Raw genomic sequence first — 8,763 nt, 5'->3', positions numbered from 1 at the left:
GGGCAGGTGGTGTGAGGGTGGGTGGTGTGTGGTGTGAGGGCGGGTGGTGTGTGGTGTGAGGGCGGGTGGTGTGTGGTGTGAGGGCGGGTGGTGTGTGGTGTGAGGGCGGGTGGTGTGAGGGCGGGTGGTGTGTGGTGTGATGGCGGGTGGTGGATGGTGTGAGGGCGGGTGGTGGGTGGTGTGAGGGCGGGTGGTGTGTGGTGTGAGGGCGGGTGGTGTGTGGTGTGAGGGCAGGTGGTGTGAGGGCGGGTGGTGTGAGGGCGGGTGGTGTGTGGTGTGAGGGCGGGTGGTGTGTGTTGTGAGGGCGGGTGGTGTGTGGTGTGAGGGCGGGTGGTGTGTGGTGTGAGGGCGGTGGTGTGTGGTGTGAGGGCAGGTGGTGTGAGGGCGGGTGGTGTGTGGTGTGAGGGCGGGTGGTGTGTGGTGTGAGGGCGGGTGGTGTGTGGTGTGAGGGCGGGTGGTGTGTGGTGTGAGGGCGGTGGTGTGTGGTGTGAGGGCAGGTGGTGTGAGGGCGGGTGGTGTGTGGTGTGAGGGCGGTGGTGTGTGGTGTGAGGGCAGGTGGTGTGAGGGCGGGTGGTGTGTGGTGTGAGGGCGGGTGGTGTGTGGTGTGAGGGCAGGTGGTGTGAGGGCAGGTGGTGTGAGGGCGGGTGGTGTGTGGTGTGAGGGCGGGTGTTGTGTGGTGTGAGGGCAGGTGGTGTGAGGGCAGGTGGTGTGAGGGCAGGTGGTGTGAGGGCGGGTGGTGTGTGGTGTGAGGGCAGGTGGTGTGAGGGCGGGTGGTGGGTGGTGTGAGGGCGGGTGGTGTGTGGTGTGAGGGCAGGTGGTGTGTGGTGTGAAGGCAGATGGACACTGGTGTGAATGCAGGACAGAATGCCAACGCGGGGCTGTTCTTGGTGGTGGACGCCCAACTATTCGAGAGTACAGCAGCAGCAAACCACACACAGAGCCGTGTAAACCGCAGAAACGCCTCCTCTTGCAGCCCAGAGGCCGCAGGGCGGGGTGCTGGCGGAGGCTGCCCAGCCTCCCTCCCCGGCTGCCTGGCAGCCCGGCCACTGCTGCGTGGCGACGTCCCGGAGCCGCCCTGTCTTCACCTGGCTGTCTTCATACAAGGACACGGGTCCACTGGGACCAGGGCCAGCCTCCGCAGAGGCCCTGTCTTCAGATGAGGCCCCGTTCCTCGGCGCACAGTACCTGCACCTGCACCTGCGGGGGTGTGGGTGGGTTTCGATGAAAGCATCTCGGGATGCGCCCACAGAGCCTTTGTGGCCCCGGGACCCGAGGGGGACCCTGGGAACAGGGAAGCTTCATTGGCCTGTCACCCCAAGAGAAAGAACCCAGTCTGTGCCAGGGTGTCAGAGCCGGCTTTCTCCTTCTTGCCAGTCTCTCCGCATCCAGAGCCGAACCCGAACCCAGCACCATGTGACAGGTGAGGATGAGGCCAGGCCTCCATCCTGCCTCCATCAGCCTCCTCCCTGCTCCTCATCCATCTTGTGAGTTCTCCCCGTGAGCAGCTGGAGGGGCAGGGAGGCGGCCCACGGCCCTGACCAGTCCACGCGGCATCAGAGCATGGGGGCGGGGCAGCAGCCCACACCCACGGAGGTGCAGACGCTGTGTGCCCTGCACGCGCCTGCATGGGCATGCTGGGAGGTAACGGGTGTGCGCACGTGTGGGGCCGGGTGTGTGCACACACCCTGGGGCACCGGGAGCAGGTGAGGCCCTGGCCTGCAGACACAAAGCTGTGACCCACCCACAGATGGGCGGGAGGCGGGGTGGGGCTGAGCCCCGGGTGTGAATACCCCAGCTGGGTGTGGCACCCACCTGGAGACTAGACTGCTGTGCATCTCCAGCAGGAGCCGCGGGGCGCTGAGCACATCGGGACGCAGGCAAGGGCGGGCGCAGAGCTGATGTGGGGGCTGAGTGCTCCGGTCCCCAGCCAGCCTAAGGGGCCAACCCCGGCCTGCCTGGAGCGGGAAGCGGAGCTAGACAGCCATGCATGCCAGGGCTGGGCCAAAACACAGGGCTGTGGCTGGCTCCGGCCCACAGTCCAGGTGCTTGGCGGCAAAGGCCTGGCTCCCGGCCCCTTTGGCCCCTGCCTGGGCCGGGTCAGAGACCTCCACCTCCTGGCAGTGATCTAGGCTGGCCGCAGTGATTTTCTCATCCCTAACACGAGTATGGGGCATTCCAGCAGCCACTGTGCATATAGACACATCTGCAGGTGTGTATTCAACTGCACACAGACCTGTCTGCAGGTACGTATTCAACTACACACAGATCTGTCTGCAGGTATTATTCAACTGCACACACAGATGCACCTGCAAGTACGTATTTAACTGCACACACAAACGCACCTGCAGGTACGTATTCAGGCAGTGGCAGCCACTGTTACCAGCTCAGCAGCCGTGATGGTCATGGATTACAGTGAGTGCACTACCTGCCAGGGTCCCGCTCCCCGTGAACTGCCCCATGGTCTCCAGTCCCTTCCTGCTCTGAGGTACTATAGTGATGAGGATCAGTCATGACTAGTTACCATGGTGACCAGGTTGCTATGGGGATGCTGTAATTAAAGCCAGCTTGGGTCAGGCCGGCCCAGAGATGCTCCTTATGCGCACGGGCTTCTGTGCATCTCACGGCTCCATGCATGTCGATTTTGCATCTGTGCACCTTTGTCATGCACAAGCATGTCTGCCGTCCACATCACTCCATTGTGCACATCTCTGACACACATTCTCATATGTGCGTCTTTCTCTTCCTACACACACCTGCATGTCTGCATTTCTGCACACACCCCTCTCACACATGCATGTCTGTGCATTTCCACACATCCCTGTCACACACATGCATGTCTGTGCATTTCCGCACACACCCCTGTCACAATGCATGTCTGCATTTCCACACACACCCGTCACACAAGGCATGTCTGCATTTCTACACACATCCCTCTGTCACACACAAGCAGGCCTGCATTTCCACACATACCCCTCTGTCACACATGCACATCTACATTTCTACACATACCTGTCACACATGCATGTCTGCATTTCTACACACATCCCTCTGTCACACACATGCAGGTCTGCATTTCTACACATACCTGTCGCACACGCATGCCTGCATTTCCACACAGCCCTGTCACACACACGCATGGCCATGGTGCATCCCCGCATGAGGATGGAGGGCCTTCTCTCTACCCAGCGGAGGCTGGAGGCTGTGCCTGCAGGGAGGGCTCCGAGGCCTCCCGCCTCATGAGCTGTGAGAGCCAGATGACCGTCTGGAGCTGGCAGCGGTGACACTTGTGGGGTTGCAGGTCTGCTTGCCCAGGGCACCAGCCCAGGGCCGGGCCTTGTGGGCAGTCGTGTAACCAGACCTGGGGGGCGGTTTGGTACAGCACTGGGCCTGGAACCTACAGAGGAAATGCTCTATGAAAGCTGTACACCAGACACTCAATCCCGTGCCAGACCATAGCCCTCCGAGGCCAACGCTGACTGCGGCCCAGGCGCCGCCCTGAGGGCCAAGTGCAGTTGAGCCAGGCCGCCGGCCCTCTTGGCTTTTACCTTCCCCTCTGCTCTTTAAGTCCGCCAGCTGCATCGTTACTGCCATATGCCTGGAGCACTCGGGTCTTCTGAGTGCCCGCCAGAATCAGGCCATACAGCCCTGTTCCCCACACGCTGGGCTCCAGCCCGCACCTCCCATCTCCATCCCCTGCACACACCGAGCGGGGCCTATCACCGCAATGGCCTCCTCTGGTACCCACACCGTGGGTCAGTCAGCTGCAGAGGTGTCCGTCCTCTTGTGCAGGGGAAGGAGAGCAGCGGGCACCAACCACGGCCAGGAAGCGGGGTGGGGGGTGCACAGGGAGGGGCGGGCCTGCCCAGCACTCCCACTATTGCATTACGCAGTCCAACCACACTGTACCAGAGTGTGTGCAGCGCACTGTAGTTGCAGCTTGACCTCCACACGGTCGACTGAGCTTGACCTCCGTGCGATCTTCAGCCAAGAGCGCCTGGCTGCTGGCGTGCAGTGACAGCGCCCCCTCCCTGACATCCCCAGGAGCCGTTAGCACGTCACTCAGGTGCACAACACAGAACAGACTCAAGCCGCTGGCTGGGGGAAGGGGGGGCGGCGCTCGGCCCCTTGCCTGCAGCTGCCGGTCTTTCTGGCCATACCAGCAGTGCTCCTGAAAGAATCTGGCCTTCTCAGGAGATGGAAGTTGGAAATCTGTCTGTGTCTTCTTCTTGGTTCCTACTTCTCCACTGTTTCGCGTATACTCGTCCATTTGCTCCTTTATGTCCGAGCAAGGCCTTGCTGTGTCACCCAGGCCAGTGTTCCAGCCTCGATCTCCGGGGATCTGCTCCTCCCACTTCGGCCGCCCATGTGGCTGAGACTACAGCCCTGAGCCTGTCCCCGCCCCCACGCCGTCTTGAGGCTTCCATGGTGGCCTTCTCTGGATCCCTCTGAGTAAATGATGTTGTATGCAAAAGCAGGAAGGCTCGGCAGTCCGAGTCCCGGGGACACCAATGGAGGGACAATGCAGCGTATTGCGCCGCACTAAGACACTGTGCCTCTCCAGCCATGTGAGCAACCCTGGTCTTGCAAAGAGGATATCTTTATAGGGCTGGGGGCCGGGTGGAAGGGTGGGTTTACTATTTACAACAGTTGCCCTGAGGTCTGGTGAAGGCTTTGGGCTGCTGCGGCTGGAGGCTATGGGGGTGGGAGTTAACAGTTGGGTCAGGTCTGTCAGGTCACCTGATTGTGGGGGAAGGGCTGAGGACCTAAGATGGATATTGTTAAGACAAAATGGGGAGGGAATTGCTAAGAGGCCGCTCCAGCTGACCCGCATTTCCAGCAACCCCTCCCCTCCCCTCCCTGCACCTGGGTTTTCTTCTTTGTGGCTCTGGCTGGTCTCTGGCTGCCCTGCCTGCCTCTAACAGGTGGAAGGGCGGTAAAGCCTTGGGGTGCCAGGTGAACTAGATCAGCACACCTGTAACAAAGCACCACCGGACTCTGGTGTCTCACTCCAAGCCATTCAGGAGGCTGAGATCTGGGGCTCGTGGTTCAAAGTCAGCTCAGGCGGGAAAGTCTACGAGACTCTTTTCTCTAGTTGACCACTAAAGAGCAGAAATGGAGTTGTGGCTGGAATGGCAGAGCAGCTGCCTTACCAGCCTTCAGCCTTCAGGGGAGAATGCTGAGCAAGAGCAAGGGGGTGCTGGGTTCAAGCCCCAGTACTGGCACAAAGTAGAAACAACAGAGAGCAATTTCGATAAGCTCGGCCCGCTCCAGTGAGGTCAGCACATTGCCAATCCATACGAATCAACATCAAAATGTTTGGGTGAGTAATCTGCTTTTATTTGTTTGATTGTTGTACTGAGCTTCCAAAAACTCTGTATTCACAGTTAAGACACATCTCAGTTCTGACTTTAAATTTTCAACCACTGAAGTGAAAGCCATACCAGAGCAATCTGAGTGCTATTAAAGGAAAAACAGGTTGAACTGGTTTTGTCTTTGAATTTAAATACATCTTTAAACAGCGTCTGTCCCCCAGCCTCTGTGAATGGGCTCGGCCGGGTGTGAGTGCCACCCAGTGGCCAGGCCTGGTACTGCCTGAAGCCAGGCGTGAGTTTCTAGGAATTTTTCTTTTTTTAAAAATTGTTATTATTAAGTAGTTGTGCAAAAGGTTCCACTTTCACAAATCAGGTGATGGGCATAATGCTCCTGCTCAGTGTCAGCCCGGTTCCTTGGAGGGGGGGGAGACACACAACGTGGGGACCTGTGCAGTGTGTGTGTTCAGTTGCAGAGGATTTTTGTAGGGTTTCCACACCTGCCCATCTCTCTCTCCTGGTAAGCCAGGCTCCGGTGTGGTAGGAGCAGTCCTCCCCCGCCCCTCTTCTCTGCCGGGGCCACCTGATTAGAACATTAGCCACTGTGGGCCGCTGAACATCCAGAAGGCCAGCTGCCCTTCTAGCCCACCCCTAGCCACAGAGTAGGGCTGCGGGCACTGGGTGTGTGTGTCGGGGGACAGGGACCACGTTTCTTCCTGGGGCCATCCCTTGCTGGCTGGACACTTAAAAATGGATGAGGTGAGTGCTGGTGGCTGGCACCTGCCACCCTAGCTACTCAGGAGGCTGAGATCTGAGGGCTGCCGTTCAAAGCCAGCCTGAGCAGGAAAGTCTGTGAGCCTCTTACCTCCAATTAACCAGCAAAAATGCTGGAAGTGGAGCTGTCTCAAGTGATAGAGCGCTAGTATTGTGTAGTAACGCTCAGAGCCAGCGCCAGGCCCTGAGTCCATACCCCAAGACTGGCGCGTGCACGCACACGCGCGCACACACACACACACACACACACACACACACACGGCCACAGGGCTGCTGGCTTGGGCTGCAGTGCAGAGACCCCAAGGCAGTGTGGGCTCTCTGGGGCCTGGCCTGCCGTAGGTGTGGCTGTCAGGCAGGAGCTGGAGTCCTGCATGCTCAGAAACATGAAGGAGTTCATGCGGCTGGGGGCTCCGCTCCCGGCACAATTCATATCAGCCGAACCGGGAAGGTAGACGCAGGAGACCAAATGTTGGCGGAGTCTTCCTGGAGGAACCCCTGCCTGTCCTCACGACCACACTCCCACAGTCCCTGCACAAGGCAGCGTGCCCTAGAGGCTCCCGATGGGAGGAAGCTGCTGTCCCCAGGAGGGATGGCCCTCGGCCGGCCCCATCCTGCCCTGCAGGTCCGGCCAGCCCATGTGGCTCGGCTCCTGCCTGACCGGGCGGCGGGCACGTCCTCGGCCTCTGCTGCTGGGGAGCTGGCCAGGCACCCAGCCGGCTTGGCTGCTGTGCGTGCGCTCCGGCGGCCTCCTCCCTCCCGCGCAGGAGAGCTGTGCACCCGCTGGGAGTCACCATCTCCAAGACAGGCAACACGATTCCTGGAAATGTCTCTGTGTGCAAAGGTCCAAGCATGAGCACGCACATCTTCCCGGAGCTGCCAGGTGCCAGAGACGGTGCCCCCCCCCCCCCCCGCCACCTGCGGGAGGAGAGTCTGCTTGCTGAGCCCCAGCCAGTGGACAGGCGCCCTGTGGTTTAGGAGATCACTCGGGGATGTGACTGTGGGTGTGACCGTGGGGAGGTGGCAGCCACAGGTCAACACAAGGCCATTTTGGTGGCCTCAGTGATGGTGTGAGTGCGGGAAGGAGCTTCCTGGCTCCTGGGGGGAGGGGACGCCAGGGCTCCTGTGCCCGCCCGCCCTCTGTGCATCTCTATTTCGTGTTCTTACACCATATTAAAGTCATCATGGGCTGGCCGGGCCCTCCTGAACTCTGGCCGTGCCAGCGTGTCACCAGGCCTGGGAAGCCCCCAGGGCTGGACTGTCCCCTGCTGTGTGGCATGAGGCTCTGGGGGAGCCCGGCGGGCGGGGTGGAGCCCCATTGGCAGAGGGAGTTGAAGTTGTTCTTCTGGCAGTGTGGTGACGTCACCAGAGCTGAGCCACTGGGACAGGGCCATTCCAGTCTGGCAGAAGGTGCAGCGCCGCCTTCCGGTGCCTTCCGGTGCCTTCCGGCAGGATGAAGGACAGGCGCTGGGAGGCCTGGGGAGGAGCGCTGAGGGAGGTCAGGAAGCAGGGAGCCAGAGGGCAGCCAGGTCCCAGCCGGGAGCTCTGGGGCTCACCTGTGGCCCGGAGGAGCCCCCACCCCTCCCCCACAATGATAACACCTTCGGGACCATAGCAGGCTATACAGTCAATACCCCCAAATCGGTAGCTTTTCTGTATATCAACAATGAACAGGCTGAGCAAGGAATCAGGACAATAATTCAATTGGTAATCGCCTCAAAAACAATAAAATACCTAGGCATTAATCAATAAAAACTCTAAAACCTTGGAGAAAGAAGTTGCAGTCGACACCATGGATGGCCGGATCGCCAGGCCCATGGGGAATCGGCCGCTCTGCCAAAGGCAATCTGCAGACTCAGGGCAGTACCCACCAAAGCCCCAAGGCCATTCTTCACCCAGAAACAGAAAACCCAGCTGGGTGCATGTGGCTCACGCCTGTAATCCTGGCCACTCAGGAGGCTGAGATCTGAGGATCCCAGCTCAAAGCCAGCCCCAGCAAGAAAGTCCATGAAGCTCTTAACACAAGTTACCCACCAGAAAACCAGAAGTGGCACTATGGCTCAAAGTGGTAGAGCACTGGCCTTAAGAGAAAGAGCTAAGGGATAGCGTTCAGGCCCTGAGTTCAAGCCCCACGAGAGAAAAAAAATGAAATAGAAAAATGAATCCAAAATTTTACATGGAAGCAGTAAAAGATCCCAAAGGGGAAAGCAGTCATGAGTGAAAGGTGCCATGATACCAGATTTCAAATTATACTACAAGTTACATAATAAAACAGCATAGTACAGACATAAAGACGAGGGTGAAGACCAATGGCACAGAATAGAAGACCCAGGAATAAAGCCACACCATCTGATTTTCAACAAAGGAGCCCAAGAACATACACGGACAAAAGAAGCCCTCTTCAGTGAGTGGTGCTGGGAAACCGGGTGACTGAAACCTGATCCTTATTTCTCTTCCAGTACAAAAAATCAACCCCAGAGTCCTTTGTGTAGAGGAGGTAAACACGTCATCTGGCCAGGAGGGCGCTGCTGTCCATTGGTTGGCCAGGTCGGGCAGGTGGGACATAGGTTTAGAGTGACAGCCCTGCTCCCTCCTCCCCAGCCTTCCCAATGCTCAGCTTTTGCCAGCAGAGCAGCAATGTTAAGTCACTGTGCTTGCATTTGTGTTTGGTTCTTTGGTGTTA

This window comes from Dipodomys spectabilis, unplaced genomic scaffold, assembly GCF_019054845.1.
Source record: "Dipodomys spectabilis isolate Male_0828 unplaced genomic scaffold, ASM1905484v1 ptg000034l, whole genome shotgun sequence".
NCBI lineage: Eukaryota > Metazoa > Chordata > Mammalia > Rodentia > Heteromyidae > Dipodomys > Dipodomys spectabilis.
This window is presented reverse-complemented; position numbering follows the sequence as displayed.